The following is a 21,203-nucleotide window of genomic DNA, read 5'->3' as shown; positions in this document are numbered from 1 at the left end:
AATCAAAATGTGTCTATAAAAATAAAAAAAAATATTTTAATTAAAAAAAGGTTATAGATCTTCATGCTAAAAGCGGTAATATTATATGTAATACCTCATAGGATAAGTGTTTCTGATTTCAATATTTTAATAAACATAAGAAATAAATGTTGCCAATAAGAGAAAACAAATAATAAAAACTTTATAGAAGTCTTCCGTGGTTTAAATAGCACAATAATACTCTCTTCTTTATACAGACAGACTCTAGTGGTTTAAAAATGGGTGCTATAGATTTCTTTTTCCCATATAAATCCTGTGATCCTTCTATCTGGGCCTTTAAATCTTTCTAAATTGCTCTGGCAGATGACCATGTAACAATTCAATATTGTTAAATTCCTCAAAAGAATTGGGTGACTGAGACTTTTATCCGTTCACTTTTCTAAGAATAAAAATATTAAAGTTTATTTTGGAAACCTATAAATTTTTCCCCCTTCAGGTTTGTGTCTGTGTTTGTGTCTTGGAGCTCCACCTTTACTTCTAACCTTAGCGTCACCCTAGAGAAAAGGCTGGTTTTATGTGAATATGTCATATGTACATAAAGGTTGAAGTGTAAGAGAACAAAGAGTGAGCATTGTGTTTATCTGACATAAATGCTTTCACATTCTTTGTCTTGATAAGTGCTGGCTTACTTAATTCCACTAATTTCCAGTCCATTGCAAGCAATCCATTGCAAGTTCAAAACATCAGAATTTTTTGAGATAGAGTTAAAGCATACAGAAATGGGTGGGTAATGTGAAATGAACTTAAATAAAAGGAAAAGGAATGAAAATATGTGTTTTGAAAATGACTGAGGGGAAAATAGAAACATAAAATTGAATTTGTAACAGTGAAAGGGAGGTAATGAAAGGACTGGATGTAGATGTGTCTCTGGGCAGGTGGAGAAAGGATAGAAAAAAATCTTATCAGAATTGTGAAGGGGTTAGTACTGTGTGCATTGCTGATGAAAATGAAAGGGAAGCTACCAAGTTACTAGCACAGCAGAAACTAGGGCCCTGGACTGTGACCTTCCCCTCCCTTCATTTCTACTACTCAATATTCCTGAAAGCTCAGAAATGCCATCTTGTTTCCCCTTTCTATGCCTCCTCACATGTGATCCAGGTTGTGTAATCCTGGTTCTGATCTGGAAGGTCTGTAAAATAATCCCTTCCCCACCAAGAGGCCCCTGCATATCTTGCTGTGTTCTTAGCAGTATTAGGAATAATGGAAGCAGGGTGGGTAGATACCACAAATGAAGAATAAGATCTGAACAATTTTTGGGGAACATTGAGTTGAATTATGCATGCAATTTGGGTTTTCAGGAGGTTAATTTTTTCTAATGAGGAAAATACTATGATTTATACTTGCAAAGTCCTTTCCCAAACTTACTGGATTTTTTCAAGGAACCATACCTGTGACTACCATGTAAATGGGGTAGATGCCCCAACTTTTCACCTAGCTCCCAAACCTACATACATGGACACCTGTACCAGTTACTCCAGTCTGTGCTTACTCCTAGCCAAACTCGCAAGTCAGTGGCAACTCATCAGGGCAGAGTGCCTCTTACTTTAGTGGCAATCAGCTTTCTCCCAGAATTGTCAGCCTGATCTTTCAGAATCTTCCCTGCTCATTGGTGCAAGATCATAAGAATAAGATTTGAATCAACAAATTGCCAAAATCTCCTTCAATGGTGCACACTCTCGATAACACACTACTTTTCAAAATTTCTTACAAAAATTGATCTGTGGGTTTAACAAAATTACAAAGGCTAAGTTACTCTTCCTTTGAAATTACTATACAGAATAAAGATGTAAGACATTTAAGTTAGTGTGATTCAGAATAAATGCAAATATTTAGTTTGTGAAGAAGAGTGTATGATCCAATAAAAGAGATGAGTGGAGGAAATAACTTTTTAATGAATGTGACAAATGCTAAAATGTCAGAAAATGTAGGCACAGTGAACAAGAAAAAGTCAACTGCAATAACAAAATTACTTAAAACAGAAATAATTCTTAAAAATCAGCAGATATTTAGCAATTATATTATAATTTGTTTAAAAAGAGCTATTTTTCTCCCAAATTAAAAAAAATCAGTAAAGAAAAGTACCTTGTCCACATGAATAATATAAAAAGAAAATTCTATGAAAATGGAGACCTATTCAAACAACTCTAACACAATCAGGTCACTCCAATAAAATAGACTTATCTATGAATTATTCACTATCTCTATTATCAGGCAAAGTACTAAAGTTTCTTGTAGTCCAAAAAGATTTCAGACAACCTAAATGGTCATAACCTATGTTCTAGTTGCATGTAAAGTACTTTGTTCTTCATTTTTTTCATATTTCCCTAGTAAATAATATAAGGTATTAATTATAAAATGTCAGCTTTATTACATTAATGTAATCAACAAGCATATGAACTTACATTCAATCTTATTAGGGATCAGGGAAATACAAATCAATACTAACAATAGATATTTTATATCAATTCAATGGACAAATGTTAAAATATGACAACTTTTGGGGAGAAAGTGAATTTCATAGTGTTGATTAGGCATTACTAATGAGAGTTAAAAATACCTTGGGAAACACTTGGGAATTTTCTTATAATACTGCATGTACTCCTATGCAATAGGGAGCTTTCTCTTCTAGGTAAAAGCTAAAAAGAAAAGCCTTATACCTGTCCACCAGAAGATATGTATGAAAATACAGTGGGTCACTCACTTATATGTAACAAAACCTGAACTTACCCAAATATCTATAAAGGTGAACGTAAATTTTTTTTTAAAATCAGACAATTAGATGCTATATCAAATTAATAATGAATTAATGTCAGCAACATTAATAGATAAAACTTAGCAATATAATATTACAAATAAAAATAAGTCCAACTATTAAATGTATCATAGCACTATATTTTGAAAGTTGAAGACTGTAAAACACTAACCTTGTATAACACACACATATAAGAAGGCATATCATTTATATACATAAGCATGACTTTCTTATTCCTATGTTTATGTTGGGTGTTTCTGGCTTCCCTTCTACAAATGATCATATTAGTATGTGAGTAAAGATCATGCATGGATCAATGATGAAAGTTTCTTACACCACAGATTTTGAACTCGTAATTGCACTCAGAAAGACTAGATTGACTTTACTGATAAATAATTTAGAGCTGGGAGTTAATTTGGACAATCCATCTTGTCAGGATACTTTTCATACCTTGATTTTTTTATGCTCATCATTCTCTACTTAAATTTATTTTTTCTTTCATTGTGTTAAAATTTCAAAGGTGGATCCAACATTGATCAAGTAAGCACCTAAATAGTCCCTATTGTTAGGTTTTAAGCTTTTAAATTTAGAGTTGCAATAAGTGAGTTTTGGCTACTGCCTTTAGTCAACAACACAGAATAGCTTTGCCACTGAGCACATAGTTTCTACCATTAAGCTATCTTGAAGTTCCATGAAAGCAGAGACTTGCCCAAGTCTCTTAAATGATTTCACTTAAATGATTAGTGAATGTCAAAATCACAGTTACAACTGGAATCCATGTCAAACATTTCTAGATTTTCTAACTTTTCACTCTTAGAGTTTATCAAGAATGATACAAACTGTCTAAGGATTACTTTAGAAAACAACTACAATGTATTCTTTTTGTAACGTTTTTAAAAACATGATTTTTCTGAGAAACGTAATGGAAAGGAAAAGCAAAACATTGTCCAATATGCCTTCTTTTCTTCATTAATTAATCAATTCATTCATTATTTTGAAATCTAGTTATTGATTTTCAAGCTCATTTCAAATAGTTCATTAATTATATTCAAGACATAATTAATGTATAATATGATGTGTTCTCTAAACTTTATTATAAGATTTTCAATAGTAAAATAACAACATAAATATTTATTATATTCAAGTACTGTGATTAAAATTTCAAGCAAGGAAAAAGTATACAAAACTCATTTTCTTGAGATATTGACTAATAATATTATGTAGCATATTGGCTTATTCATCTTCACTGATAAACAAATAATTGTGAAATCTGTTTTTCAATAATATCAATATAATTTTAAAGGAAAAGTGTTACTTTCAAGAATATAAAATATTTTTACTTTGAAACTACTTTGTTCAGTTCTTAAAAGCACAAATTAAAGCTGAGTTTATGTTACAATGAATATTATATATTATATTAACAATTTATTAGTCAATAATCTTAAAAATCCATATTTTTCTATGTAAGACAGTAGAAAGAACATCAGAATCTTTGAAAAATGCAGCAGATTAAGTGTCTGTCATCTATAATAGTGACAATTTTATTATAAGCTATCTTTAAGCTCTTTTATGTTAAAAAAATGCAAGAAAGAATTTGTTAAGCATCAATAAGAAATAAGAAAAACTTAATTTCAGAAAAAGAGCATTCTAAGTACCTAACACTTTTTCTTGGTATTTTTACTATTTGGTCCCAATTTAAGGAAAAAAAATTTTTTTTGAGATTGAGGAGTATTATTTTACATGAATGAACATAACATGGTTCAAATAATGTTTCTTTGAGTGTTATTTGCTAATTCTTCAGGCATACATGGTTTCATACTCATATATCTCAAGTAGTTTTAGAAAATGTTTATACAAGTTAAACTCTACAACAGACCATTGCTAAATCCAGTTTTGATATTTCACAGATTACATACTTTAAATATTTCAATTTCTAGTTTGAAATTGGCATAATTTTTGACAATTATGTAAGTAAGTGACTCTGAGAAGGGTATAGGAATACTTAACTCTATGACAGACCCTCTAAAGTTTCAGTGAACTAGTTAGTAGAAACGTTTCTGGCTTGCAATTTATAGGATGAGGTAAATATATTGGATATTTGAGTTACACATGTTCATTTTATTTTATAATTTCCCCAAAACATTCATTCTTCCCTAACAAAAGGTGTCAATTCTTACAAAGAAAGCTACAACATTTGTGGGGAAACATTATTATTTTCTTAATTGACTGAAATCTAAAAGTGTATGTTCGGGCCTTTTTCATAATTTACAGTTTTACGATTTTATGTTATTAGGAAAAATGTTATACAGCAAAACTTGAAGATGGAAACTTCTAATTTTAACACTACCAAGTGATACAATTTCTTATGCGGAAGCCTGAGAATTTTCAGATTTTCATGATGGACATGAGTGAATTTCTCTTTCTTAGTAAACACTGACACATGAGTTTGCTAGGTCTCCTAGAAACCCTGGCTTTTAACATCTTAAAATCCCTTGTGACTTAAGTCTCAGTCCAGATTGATGTTCAAAGCTGTGCAGGGATAACTTTATGAAAGAGCTATCTACAAACTGAATATTCTCAGTAGTGTCACAGAGTTCTGTCTGCCTTGAGATTTTCTATTTCTTTCTACAACAGAAGATATCTTTTAAAAATTAACTTCACAGATACATTGATTGGGAAGAGATAACTTTAAGATATCTGAACTGCATTGAAGATTAAATTGGAGAGATTCATGAAATATTCTGCAAGCCTATTTTTCAACTACAATTATCAGAAACTTGATATTGTATTTACATGGTTGAGATTGGGTTCATAATAAAGCAATTATCACAATCCATTTGAGGACTGACAATTGTAAAATGGTAACCATTGTAGATAGATGTAATGTTCCATCATATTTATATCACCAAAGGCATAAATAAAGAATGGTTGTATCTTAATGAGTAATATTGCAGAGTGAATGCTACTATTAATGAATTTTGCTATGTATAATGTAGTATCTAGGACTGCTGGCTTTGGGGCAATGAATGAAGAGTTTGTTTAAAAAAGAAAAGAAACACAACAAAATGTCACCTTTCTTAATAAGATACACAGTGGCTTATCTTCTAACCTAGCAAAATAACAGCTCCCTTCCAATCAAAAAGTGGGCGAATATTCTAAAATTCCTCTGGGTACCTAACAAAACGTGTAAATCTGTTCATGTAATGTTCATTTTTACATTACTATTGAAATTTGGAGTTATTGTAGATTTTAAAGAAAATTCTTACTGCTAAGGAAAATATTTTTTTACTTAGGTGATAATTCTGTTTTTTGTTTTGTTTTTTTTTGCAGTGCTGGGGATCAAACCCAGGGACTTGTGCTTGCAAGGCAAGCACTCTACCAACTGAGCTATCTCCCCAGTCCCTGTTTTGTTTTCTATTTGGAATGATCTCAGTGTCATCAAGGTGCACAATTTTAGCTATGAGAGCATCCAAGTTACAAGAAGTGAAGTGATATGTTTGAAATTATGAACACGTTAATGTGGGTAGTATCTGCATTAGATTTTATGATTCTACAACTCAACTAAAATGTTTTTCTCTGTTGTAGCAATATTTTCCTAAATCTTGAGTTAAGAATTAGCTAAAGCTAATGGAAAACAAAATCATAGTTAATGAAAACTGGTTCAAGGTCAGTTTAAGAATCAGTCTTAGTGAAGGTATTCACTTCATTTGCAGGAGGTTAAATCTAGTTGTCAATTTCTTATTAATATAATGATAATTGAAACAAATTACATTACTGTTGCATAGCACGTAAGAGAATAGAAAACCCATGATTAGTCACAGATTCTACAAAATGGACTAAAGAGAAATTTGTAAAACTGAAATCAATATTACTTTTAGGAAAACTGCAATTACTTTACTTCTAAATGCTTATACCATCTAGGTATTAAGTTTTAAAGACAAATAATTTTAAAGTATGGAAGAATATAGAATAGTTAGTGCTCCACAAGAAAAACTATTTCTGAAATATCTTTTCATAATGTTTAATGACTCTTAATGGAGCTATTAAATAAAATCCAAACTTCTTGATATCTAACATCTGAACTCCCCACCTGACTCCCTTTCATATCAGAGCCCCACTAAACTCTAAGTTTCATTTATAAAGTGTATTTTTTCACAGTTTTTCAACATTTCTTGACAGTTTTGTGTATTGGTACATGATATTATTTGTGGAGTGGCTTCCTTTTTACCCCTTAAAATGTCAACCCTCTCATGATTATCTCAATTGGTGGATTCCTACTTATTTTTCAAAGCTGAACACATCCGTCCCTGCCTTCCTGGAGGCTTCCCAATCACTTTAGGCACAACATAAATTTCTAACCTCTGCCATCGCTGCAAATGCAGTGCTTAGGACACGCAGCTGCCACAGCACTTATGAAACTGGGTGTTCTGGCTGTATTGTATTTTTTCTATATAACTTTCCTTGAATTAACATCATAAAATTAAATTTAGTATAAGAGATTTAACGGGAGGTGTTATTTGTGCGTGCCTGCGTATGGATGTGTGTCCATGCATGTTGCATTTTTTGCTGTCAATTAAATGAAAAATTACTTTCATTTTGATGTTATAAATCTTAAAACATATGCTTTTTCAACACATAATACAGGAAATGGTGGAAGTACATTTAAAAAAAAGTTGAAAGAACTTTGACCCATACCCGAAACCATGTATTAACAATATTTCAGAATTTATCACAGTCCTCAGTGTAAATTCTAAAATACAGAATTTCCATATAAAAATATTTTGATCATGAAATGCCTCAAAATATTTATTCTGTATGAGAGTAATAGCATGATCCCTAAAACCAAAAATTGACAATTATGATTTAATAAAAAGTGAGAACATCTTCTCTTTAAAAAGGACTATAAAGAAAATAAAAATAAAAGCTACAATTGAGGAAAAAAATATTAGCTATTGATGTATAAAGAATTTTAAATATTTTAATATTATATAAAATGTTATATAATATCCAATTTAATATTTTTGATAAAGAATTTTATACAGATTATGTAAATAATTTCAAACCCAGTAATGAAACTCAAACAAAGAAAATTCAATATAAACAGGATAGGGAGATGTGATAGCTAAATAACACCCCAGAGGTTGTTGACTCACAGAGACTTGGATTAACACATATATTCACACACTAAGCCACTTTAATGAGAGGTAAGGAAGCCAAGCAAGAGACCACATGCATAATTTAGCATAAAAATAAGGAAAGGTGCATAGATGAAGGCAGGAAGGGAAGATTAGCCAGGATCAGCCCGCCCCCAAATCTAAGCAACAGTAGCATGAACAGAGATGTCTTGCCTAGGGGAGGGAAAAGGAATTAAGTCCAGATTGTAGACTTAATTAATGGTTGAACAAGGCTCCAAAGTCCCTGACCCCAGGTTTATGCCTTCAAACTGAGCTTTGGGTTTCTTTAGCTAGGTGACTAAAGAATTGCTTCCATCACCCTTCCATCAACCTCAACAGACAGTATGGAGCAAGCTTCCAGTGCCTGGAAGCATTTTACTAGGCCTGGTTTGGTGAGACTCAGCATCAGGTAAACCATGAAAACTGTTATAGCCAGGTTAGTACTCAGATGGAGCATTCAGCCTGCACCATCATAAGGAAGATAGACTCGCACCCTGGTGGGATGGACTCTTATTTCCACCTGCATCACTACCAGCCTTGAGCAGAAACTGCATAGATCCTTGAAACTGTGAGACTTGGGTGTGAACCAGGTTAGCATCAGCCTGGGCAGCAAAAGCACTTGTCTTCACACCCCTCTATCAATATTGGGCAGACAGAGGAGAGAGACTGTAGATACTAAAGAGTAAAACAGGGTAGGAAGCACAGGACTGTCTTGGATCTCATGGTGAGGATGGTAAAACCTAACCCTGGGCACAACCTAATGGTCCTTGTTTTCAGGTCATGCATATTGAACTGAGGATATATGTGGCTTATTGCAGTGGTCTTGGTCAATATTTCACATTAGCAGTAGGGCTCTGTAGTAGCATGAACCTTAGTCCCACATCTGTGCTGATTGGTCTTGGGTTGTGGAATCTGAGTATAGTCTTCCATCATGGTGGCAGTGGCTACAGGACTGTCTTCCACTTTTCTTCCCCAAACCCAGACAACACAACATGGAGAAGATAATTAAGGTCCCTCTATGGGAAGTCCCAGCCAGGCAGAATCCTACAGTGCCTGGTGATGGACCAGTAAATGTGAAAAGTGACATCTGGGCACATCCTGGTCCTAGACAGAGACTTTAAAAAGTGAAGTCCCCTTTTTTCAGATACTATCTCAAGTCATTCAGAACAACACATTAACTAAGTGCTTGAGAAAATCCTAGGCTTGGAATACTCTCAATTTGTGAAACAGTAATGACATACCAACTGTAGATTTGTGCAAACCAGGACTTAGGCTGCCAAATCATGCTCAGGGAAAATAAATAGCCTGCTTTGAATTTTTTGAAAGAATAGACATATGACAAGACCAGATTAAGAAGACAAGAATAAACATCTAATCCTTCAAAGTCCAGGTCACATTACATACCATAAAAACAAAGAACTTTCAAGGAACCATGACTTTAGTAAATCTTTGAAATAAGCACCAGAAATCAATAATAGTTTTTAATATGTGTGGATTTTCCAAGAATCTAAAACACTTGTTTTTTCTTTTTTTCTCTGAAAATGCACAATCAAAACAGATCACATTAGATGAATGGATCTTACTAGAAGGATGTATAGACAAACAATGACTTTGCATTTTACTAACATAGAGATCTGATATTGTAATCAAAGTGCTACTGATTTCTTTTTTTTATTTATTTATTTTTTATTATTATCGTACACAAATGGGATACATGTTGTTTCTCTATTTGTACATGGCGTAAAGGCATACCATTTGTGTAATCATAAATTTACATAGGGTAATGTTTGATTCATTCTGTTATTTTTTTCCCTTCCCCCCACCCCTCCCACCCCTCTTTTCCCTCTATACAGTCCTTCCTTCCTCCATTCTTGCCCCCCTCCCTAAACCTAACTCTAACCCTAACACTAACTCTTCCCACCCCCCATTATGTGTCCTCATCCAATTATTAGCGATATCATTCTTCCTTTGGTTTTTTGAGATTGGCTTATCTCACTTAGCATGATATTCTCCAGTTTCATCCATTTGCTTGCAAATGCCATAATTTTATCATTCTTTATGGCAGAGTAATATTCCATTGTATATATATATATACCACATTTTCTTTATCCATTCATCAATTGAAGGACATCTAGGTTGGTTCCACAATCTGGCTATTGTGAACTGAGCAGCTATGAACATTGATGTGGCTGTTTCTCTGTAATATGCTGATTTTAAATCCTTTGGGTATAGGCCAAGGAGTGGGATAGCTGGGTCAAATGGTGGTTCCATTCCAAGTTTTCTGAGGAGTCTCCACACTGCTTTCCAGAGTGGCTGCACTAATTTGCAGCCCCACCAGCAATGTATGAATGTACCTTTCTCCCCACATCCTCGCCAACACCTGTTGTTGCTTGCATTCTTGATAATAGGCATTCTAATTGGGGTGAGATGGAATCTTAGGGTGGTTTTGATTTGCATTTCTCTTATTACTAGAGATGTTGAACATTTTACCATATGTTTGTTGATTGCTTGTAGATCTTCTTCTGTGAAGTGTCTATTCATTTCCTTAGCCCATTTGTCGATTGGATTACTTGCATTCTTGGTGTAGAGTTTTTTGAGTTCTTTATAGATTCTGGAGATTAGTGCTCTATCTGAAGTATGATTGGCAAAGATTTTCTCCCACTCTGTAGGCTCTTTCTTCGCATTGCTGATAGTTTCCTTTGCTGAGAGAAAGCTTTTTAGTTTGAATCTATCCCAGTTATTAATTCTTGCTTTTATTTCTTGTGCTATGGGAGTCCTGTTGAGGAAGTCTGGTCCTAAGCCGCAATGTTGAAGCTCTGGACCTACTTTTTCTTCTATAAGATACAAGGTCTCTAGTCTGATTCTGAGATCCTTAATCCATTTTGGGTTTAGTTTCATGCATGGTGAGAGGTATGGGTTTAGTTTCATTCTGTTGCATATGGATTTCCAATTCTCCCAGCACCATTTGTTGAAGAGGCTATCTTTTCTCCATTGCATATTTTTGGCCCCTTTGTCTAGTATGAGAAAATTGTATTTATTTGGGTTTGTGTCCGTGTCCTCTATTCTGTACCATTGATCCACCTTTCTATTTTGGTACCAATACCATGCCGTTTTTGTTACTATTGCTTTGTAGTAGTGTTGAAGATCTGGTATTGCGATACCCCCTGCTTCACTCTTTCTGCCAAGGATTGCTTTAGCTATTCTGGGTTTTTTATTCTTCCAGATGAATTTCATAATTTCTTGCTCTATTTCTGTAAGGTACATCATTGGGATTTTAATTGGAATTGCATTGAATCTGTATAGCACTTTTGGTAGTATGGTCATTTTGACAATATTAATTTTTCCTATCCAAGAACATGGGAGATCTTTCCATCTTCTAAGGTTTTCTTTAATTTCTTTCTTTAATGTTCTGTAGTTCTCATTGAAGAGGTCTTTCACCTCTTTTGTGAGATTGATTCCCAAGTATTTTATTTTTTTCGAAGCTATTGTGAATGGGGTAGTTTTCCTAATTTCTCTTTCTGAAGATTCATCGCTTATGTATAGAAATGCCTTAGATTTATGTGCATTGATCTTATATCCCGCTACTTTACTGAATTCACTTATGAGATCTAACAGTTTTCTGGTGGAATTTCCTGGTTCCTCTAAGTATACAATCATATCATCAGCAAATAGGGATAGTTTGAGTTCTTCTTTTCCTATTTGTATCCCTTTAATTTCTTTGGTCTGTCTAATTGCTCTGGCTAGAGTTTCAAGGACAATATGGAATAGAAGTGGTGAAAGAGGGCATCCCTGCCTTGTTCCAGTTTTTAGAGGGAATGCTTTCAGTTTTTCACCATTTAGAATAATATTAGCCATGGGCTTAGCGTAGATGGCCTTTACAATGTTAAGGAATGTTCCCACTATCCCTATTTTTTCTAGTGTTTTGAGCATGAAGGGGTGCTGTATTTTATCAAATGCTTTTTCTGCATCTATCGAAATAATCATGTGATTCTTAACTTTAAGTCTGTTGATATGGTGAATTACATTTATTGATTTCCTGATGTTGAACACTTGTTTTAATGAGGAAATGAAAGATATTTAAGAAAGCACAGAGGAAAAAATTTAATATTCTAACAAAATATTAACAAAGAGATTTAAAAAAATTAAAAAAAAATTAAACAGAAATCCTTGATCTGAAAAGTACATTAAGCAAAATTTGAAATATTCTAGAAGGTATCAAAAGCAGGGTACATCAAACAAAAGACAGTGAACTTGAAGACAGACTATTTGAAAATTCTCAGAGAAGAAAAGAAAAAATAAAGAGGAATGAATAAAGCTTGGGTAACTTTGGAATAATATACCAACAATATTTGAATTGTTTGCATTCAGGAAGAACTTGGTAATGCCAAAAGGATAGATAGAAGGTTTACTCAGACAGACGATAATAGAAGATTTGCCAAGTCTAGAGAAAAACATAACTATGGAGGTACAGGAAAGTTAAAAGTCAATAGTCAGATTTAACCCAAACAAGTTTACCACAAGATATCTTATAATCAAGCTCTTTGAGGTTATAAGTGAAAACAGAATTCTCAATTCAGCAAGTGAAAAGAAATTTGTAACACAAAAAGTTGACTCAATTCACCTTGCTGTAGACTGCTGAATGGAAGGCTGACAGACCAAGAGAAAGTAGCATGAGATTTTGCACAGTACTGAAAGAAAAAAATAATAAATCTGTGATCCAAAGCACAACACCTAGCAATGCCATCCTTAAAAAATGAAGAGAAAAAGTTTCAAAGAAAAGTTGAGAGAACATATTTCCATTTGACCTGTTCTACAAGAAATAAGAGAAATTTTCAATCTGAAAGAAAGAGATGCTAACAAATAAAAGTATTGGAAATTATAAAACTCATTGTGAGAGTAACTATATAGAAAGACCCAGAAATCTAAATGTGATGCTTATACCATTCAAATCTTTAAAGTCTAAAAATCAATGCAAAGCAATTAAAAGTAATAATAACTACATTGAGATGTTGCAAGGCAAGAAATATAGAAAGATAAAAAATGGAATGTTAAAAATTCAAAATGTGGAGACGAATTGGGTGCAAGTTTAGAGTATTTATATTTGTGTATTTTTCTCCCCAGTTTTTGTTTCTTTTCACATCTTTATGATCAATGTTAAGTTGCTATCATTTCAAAGTATTTTGGTACAACCAAAATTCTTTTTATATATAATTCTATGCATGTCCTTAGAGATGAAGTGTGCCCACACTTCACAACAAAAATAATCACAAAGAAAAAGGCTATATGTGGACTCACCAAAAATAATAAGGAAGGAATCAAAACAGATTATAGAGTAAATCGCTTAAGTATAAAGGAAGGCTAAGACAGGGAGAAAGAAGAAAAGAAACTAAGATAAGAATAGAAAATAAGGATTAAATGACAGTAATAAGATATTACCTATCAACAATTTTATCTTAAATGTAAAGGCAACAAAGTATCTTAAAATACATAGAGAGAATGAATGTATTTTAAAAACACCTGGCTATATGCTACTAATAAGAAACATACCATCTAAGACTATGCATAGACTAAAGTGTAGGAATGGTATAACATTCCATGCAAATGAAAACCAAAAGAAAGGAAAAGCCATACTTATAGCAGATAGAATAGATTTTAAATCAAACTAAGAAAGGAGGTTATTATATAATGACACAAATATCAATTCAATAAGAGAAAATAATAATTATAAATATATGCACTCAATATTGGAAGATCCAAATATGTAAAATAGCTATTAACAGGCCTAACAGAAGAAAAAAAATTGCAATACAATAATAATAGGGCACTTTAGAGCCCGATTTTCAGCGAAGTACAGATCATTCAGACAGAACATCTAAAAAGAAATAACAGAGTTAAACTGTAATATAGATTAATTATATGTAATGGACAGCTACAGATCATTTCATTCAGCTCTGTAATGCCTACATTCTTCAAATCAACACATGGAACAATCTTTAGAATAATTCCTGTGGTAAGTCAAAATACAAGTCTCAACAAATTTTTAAAAATTGAAATCATATTGAGTATCTTACCACAGTACAATAAAGCAAGCAACCAATAACAAGAAAAACTTTGTAAACCATACAAATGTATGGGAATTTTAAAATGTACTACTGAACAACCAATGGATCAATGAAGAAATCAATAAGGAAATTTAAATGTTCTTGAAATAAATGAAAATGGAGACACAACATTATAAAATCTATGGGGTACAGCAAAAGCAGTACTAAGAAGGAAGTTCATTACTATCAAGGTTACTTTATAACAACAGAGAGATCTCAACTGAGAGCTAGAAGAATAAGAATAAACGAAGACCAAATTAATAGAAAAATATGTAACAAGGATGGCAGAAGAAATAAATGAGATAAAAACTGATAGTTTGCATTAAGACCAAGATGACTCTAACTACAGCAAAATGCTCAGTCATACGTGGAATACAAAGTAGATTTTACACAAGTTCAGAGTAGAATACTGATCACCAAAGTCCGGGAAAAATAGGGAGGAAAGAAATATGAGGAAAGGTTGATTAAAACCATACATAGTAGATTCCATTTATGCATAACTCCAGAAAATGTAAAGCAATCTATAGTGACAGGACCCCTCTTTGTTGGGGTGTGGTGGTAAGGCTTGAGAGACACCAAAAGAAATGTTTGAGGATGAAGAATAAATTAATTATTTTGCTTGTTATGAGTATTTCCTCTGGGATGTTTGTTTGTTTGTGTGTGTGTGTGTGTGTAAATTTATTAAAATGCAATTTTAACTATGTGGAGTTCTTGGTTTACACAGTTTATATTTTCTGTCATCATAGCTGTTAAAATCATAGAAAAGGAAACAATAATAAAAAATAAACTGCACAAAAAATATGTAGATTAATTTACCTTATTCTAAATGCCTATGAGGGAATAAGCTTTTAAATCTATCTCCCTCTTTCTCTCTTTATCCATATATATAAAGATATAGATAGATATATCTTTACACACACACACACACACACACACACACACAAGCACCATTTTTTCAAATTAGGATTTGGCCTTGGTCCTTTCCTAAGATATCAAAGTACTGATAATTCAGGTTAATTTAAAATATATCTTCTAAATAAAGTCTTAATTAACAGTGCCTGTCATAAATTCAATATACTTTCACCTCTTAGAATTCAGTATCTATAAGGCTAGACAATAGATCAATACATCACCTCCTTAAGGACAAAGCAGTTAATAGTGAATAAAATAAATCCATTCACCCAGTCAGCATTCTATCAAAAAGGATGAGAGGAACTGTCCACCAAAACAGATACAGTTATAACACAAATTCAAATTTGTACCTTTGAGGGTTTTACCTACTTTGTTTTCTTGTTTTGGACTTCACACTTGATTTTGATGAAAAGAGCACAAAACATGTTTATTCACATTAGTTAAATAGGCTCATGGGTTTCATTGTGGCCTATTCATACATTCATACAACATATTTTGATCATTGTGATTTCCAGGTAAACCTGAAAAGAATACATAATTGGATACTTTTTTCTGTAACTATTTGCACAATTGAATAGAGCGATGAAAGGTTGTTATTTGTACAAACACAAATCTATATTAATTCAGTCTTTCAAGGCTCAGATAGCTTAATTTGCAACCATGAGCAAAAAGCCATCACATAGATATTGAGTAGACAAATAAAAATAATGCCCAGTCTCTGAATAAGTGAAATTATTTAGAAAGGCAGAGAACTAAACAAAAGTACAATGTAATAAAATCAGTAGAAATGGCAGATAAGCATATTGAAAAAAATGATTAGGCATAAAAAAATTTCAAATTTAATTTTTGTCTGTTCTACTTACTAACTTTAAACAAAAATATAATTTCCCTTATCCCTTATTTATTTCATGAATAAACTCATGAAAGTTACTGTCATTTCAAATAATTTAAGCACTAAATCAGACAATGTTTTTAGCTAAGGCAACAAAATGAATTAAAAGAAATTTTGAAGCATAAGTAAAACATACTTATTGCAGATATGGTAACTATCTAGAAAACTCTGAGACAAATTTACAAGTTAACTATGAGGATAATGAATTTATCATGTACATAAAGAAGAAAAAGTGAACACACACTTTCCCATGTATTTTACATGATAGGACCAAATATTAGGACAATTAAATGAATAATTCTATTTATTTTATATCCTTACATATAACATACTAAGGAATAAATTTAACAAAGGAAGTATGGGAAGTGACAAAATTCTCAGAAAATTAAAAATGACATGAAAATGTTTGCATATATTTCATGAATTGAAATACCTCTGTTGCTAAGATTTTTAACTTCCTGCAAATTAACCTATAGTTTAATCTAATTCCAATGTTACTTATATCAGGGTTTTAATTTTTTTATCTTTTTTTTTCTTCAAAGACAGATGTTATCCTAAAAGGTATACTGAGTTCAAAGGGCCTGATATATTCAAATCAATGCAGGAGGAGAAAAATAAAGTTGGAGGACTAACATAACCTTATCTTCAGACTTACTAGTAGATAAAGTTATAATAAAGCTGTTTGGTGTTAGCATGAGGATAGACATTCTGACCAATAAGAAGGAATACAGAGCTGAGAAGAATCATGCACATACTATATAAATGCTTTTTAGCTAAATTATCAATTTAAAAGTAGACGAATAATCTTTATAACAAATAGTCATGAAACAATTCTATATTCAAATGGAAAAAAACAATGATCTTCAATACTTACAATGCAAAAAACTAAAATTTTGTCATAACACTAAAAGTGTAAAAATTTTAGAATGAAACAGAAGAGAAAGCTTTGTAAACTTGGAATAGGTAAACAATTTTATTTTAAGAAATTGTATGATGCATAAAAGGGAAAGAAAAGAACTCCATCTTTTCTTTAGAAACCACCTTGTAAAAAATGTAAAGGCATTCCAAAACCGGGAGAGATTTTTATAACACATTTATCACATAAAGTTCTTACAGAATGTACAAGGAACTTACAAATCAGTAACAAGACAATCCAAATGAAATATTTGAGCATACTTTGTACAGAAGAATACACGTGAATGCCAAATTAGTCTGTGAAAAGGCTCTCTTTATCTGTAGACCTCAGAAAACTGAAAATTAGTATGAATATACACAGAGACTGAAATCTGAGAACCCAATACCCTGGCAATACAGGTGTAAGGATATGAAGCTAATGGAACCCCTGTGCATTGATTATTAAGAATACAAAATGATGACATTATTTTGAAAAAAAAAACAAATTAAACATTTATTGTATGACCCCTAATTTTACTCCAAGGTGTTTATGCTCACATAACAAGTTAAACACAAATTCTTTTAACAGTATTATTAATGACAAGTTGAATCTAGAAACAACCCAAGTGTCCATCCAAAAGTGAATAGAGAAACAATTTATTATGAATTGCTTCAATTAAGAGGACAGCTACAAATAAATGAAACAAAGTGAAGGAAACACGAATTCTGCTGTGTGAATACTGGCTGATCAAAATGAACCTGCAGTATAATTTCATTTTTATGCAGTTGTTAAAAAAAAAAAAAAAAAAAAAAAAAAAGCAAAACTGATCCATGGTTGCAGAATGTGCATTAGTTCCTGAGACTCAGTGTGGAGATAGATGAAAGGGTGTTGACAGCAACTCGACAGGCAAGATTTTGAGTATTTGAATGTAGTGCCGAAAACAGAGATGAGATAAAACTTGATCCCCTGCTTCTGCATGTGGGTATGTGGATGGACTCTGTGTAAGCTGCAGACTTCTGCAGCCCAGTAAGTCTGTTTTAGGGTAGCAGCTAATCACTGTAGGGAATGCCTGCTGGTGTCAGTTCTGAGGGTTGCAGTCTGCAAAACACAGTTCTTCACTACAATCCAGTGGTGCATTGCAGCTCTTAATGGTGGGCTATGCTATCCAGTGTTGCAACAAACCCCAAGAGCTCACCACCAATCTTTCTGGACTTTTGTCTCTCAAAGAATGAAATCTATACACAACACCAAAGTCAAGAGAGAAAGGAGTAGCATTTATTTAAGTGAGATGGAAAGAGGTGATAGGGGACCAGAGAAGGGTTGCTGCTTAAGTGTACTAGTCTAGGGGTTTATATAGCTCTTGAACCACTGCTATTGGTAAAATAAACGCTAATCAGGTCTTGGGAAAGCACTGATGCTATTGGTCAAAATTTATGCTAATTAAGTTTTGGAAAAGTACCAATGCTATTGATTAGCCTTTGAGTGTAAACTTTCCTGTAACTTCCATTTGGCTCTGCCCCCAACTCAGTTTTCCCACCAGTCCAAGACAAGATTTGGATTCACTATGCCTTGATTGTAGTATTTGACAGGGATGTATATATTCATCATGGTTTAGCCATAGTGTATTAATCAGGGTTTTCTAGAGGAACAGAATCAACATGATTCCGTGCTGCCCACACTTAGGCTGGGGTGATGCCTCAGTTTGCTGCCCCACATGCCAATGTTAGAAATACCCTCATTAAGACACCATAAGCCTCTTAAACTAAACTTAGGTATCTCTAAATCTAATCCACTTAACAATTCATATAACCATCACACATAAGAAACCTTAAAATGTATACATTGTAATGTATGTAATTTATAGTTCAAAAATTATAATTCAAAAAAATTAACACAGTGAAGTTTAAAATCTTCACAAATTCTTTACCTTTCATAGAGTAGCACTGGTTTAAAGTAGACTCAAAGATATTTATAAGGGATGTGTGGGTAGAGCTCAATCTGAAATACTTCCTTTCTACCTCTTCTTTGAATTTACATTCACTGAAGTTAGGTGGTGGAATAGAAATGGATCATGCTCAAATGTTATTGCTCAGAGAAACAGAAACGTGTCTCTGGTCCCATCCAGTTTAGGCCTAATCCTGCCTGCTTATAATAACTTCTGTTGATACGACAGCTGCATATAAATGGTTTTAATTTTTATGCTTATGCTGAGATGGTGCTCAGCTTCTCAGTCTCTTTATTATAGAAGATTATCACAACACCCCCATGTTTACTCAGTTTCCCCAATCTAGGGCGGGGAGTCAGATTAGAATTATTAATGAGAAATTTAAGAAATAAAGACAAGACACGGAAATAAGCGAAAAGCAGGGGCATGGTGGGACGATCCAGCTCTGATGGAGACTGACTCTAACAACAAAATGAAACCTGCAAGCTTTATTTAAATGGGTAGGAAGACCGATGGGATTCAGAGTGGAGGATTTCCTGGGGAAAACAGGAAAAAGATGGCAAAGACAACTTGGTCGGGGCTTAGTCGTATGCCTACCTACCTCCTCAACTCTGGTCTGCTGCGTTTGAACCTGGGACCGTCTGAGCCAGGGGGCAGGGTGTGGACATAATCGGAGCAGTCTCAAATCGGTGCAATTTCGCTGAGAGTTCTCAGAAAAGCAACGCCCTGCCTTGAGATAGCTCAAACAAACCCTTAATTCATTAAAGGCCCCCGGCAGAGGATCATTAGAGATGTCCAGCCTTAACTCCTTTTGAACCCAGTAGAAGTCTACCCACCAAAATCAGCCCAGTGCCCAGTGTCCCCACTCTTTTTTTTTTTTTTTCCCCCGGTTATGGTGATCGAACACACGGGCACGTGACCACTGAGCCACAACCCCAGCCCTATTTTGTATTTTATTTGGACTCAGGGGCTCACTGAGTTGCTTAACTTCTCGCCATTGGTGAGGCTGGCTTTGAACTCGCGGTCCTCGAGTCTCAGCCTCCTGCCGCGGGGATTACAGGCGTGCGCACCTCGCCTGCCAGTGTCCCCACTCTTGATTCTGTAAAACTAGCTCCTGACCATTCTCTAACATCTACATTGCTTTCTACTAGGACAGAGGATCAGATGGGGCCCTCTGCATTATGTTCTGAGAAGTGGCATAATTGACACGGTGTCCATATTCTTCCCAGGAGTACGACAACATGGTCCTTTCAACTCTTCTGACAGAATAATCCAGTGGATGCTTAAAACCCTTTTATATATATAACTTACCCCTAAACTCTGGAGGACCCATGCTAAGTTCTTCCAAGAATTCCCTCCAATATCCTGTTCTATTCTGGTGGATGTACATGGTTTGCTTGCAGGTTTTTTTTTTTTTTATTTTTATTTTTTTATTTTTTATTATAAACAAATGGATACATGTTGTTTCTCTATTTGTACATGGAGTCAAGGCATACCATTTGTGTAATCATAAATTTACATAGGGTAATGTTGTTTGATTCATTCTGTTATTTTTTTTCCCTTACCCCCACCCCTCCCACCCCTCTTTTCCCTCTATACAGTCCTTCCTTCCTCCATTCTCACCACCCTCCTTATCCCTAACCCTAAACCTAACTCTACCGCTAACCCCTCCCACCCCCCATTACATGTCCTCATCCGCTTATCAGGGAGATCATTTGTCCTTTAGTTTTTTGAGATTGGCTTATCTCACTTAGCATGATATTCTCCAATTTCATCCATTTGCCTGCAAATGCCATAATTTTATCATTCTTCATGGCGGAGTAATATTCCATTGTATATATATGCCACAGTTTCTTTATCCATTCATCAACTGAAGGGCATCTAGGTTGGTTCCACAATCTGGCTATGGTGAATTGAGCAGCAATGAACATTGATGTGGCTGTATCTCCGTAGTATGCTGATTTTAAGTCCTTTGGGTATAGGCCAAGGAGTGGGATAGATGGGTCAAATGGTGGTTCCATTCCAAGTTTTCTGAGGAATCTTCATACTGCTTTCCAGAGTGGCTGCACTAATTTGCAACCCCACCAGCAATGTATGAGTGTACCTTTTTCCCCACATCCTCGCCAACACCTATTGTTGCCTGTGTTCTTGATAATCGGCATTCTAATTGGGGAGTGATGGAATCTTAGGGTAGTTTTGATTTGCATTTCTCTTATTACTAGAGATGTTGAACATTTTTTCATATGTTTGTTGATTGCTTGTAGATCTTCTGTGAAGTGTCTGTTCATTTCCTTAGTCCATTTGTTGATTGGATTATTTGTATTCTGGGTGTAGAGTTTTTTGAGTTCTTTATAGATTCTGGAAATTAGTGCTCTATCTGAAGTATGAGTGGCAGAGATTTTCTCCCACTCTGTAGGCTCTCTCTTCACATTACTGATAGTTTCCTTTGCTGAGAGAAAGCTTTTTAGTTTGAATCTATCCCAGTTGTTGATT

Source organism: Sciurus carolinensis, chromosome 12 (assembly GCF_902686445.1).
Source record: "Sciurus carolinensis chromosome 12, mSciCar1.2, whole genome shotgun sequence".
NCBI classification, from domain to species: Eukaryota; Metazoa; Chordata; class Mammalia; order Rodentia; family Sciuridae; genus Sciurus; species Sciurus carolinensis.
This window is presented reverse-complemented; position numbering follows the sequence as displayed.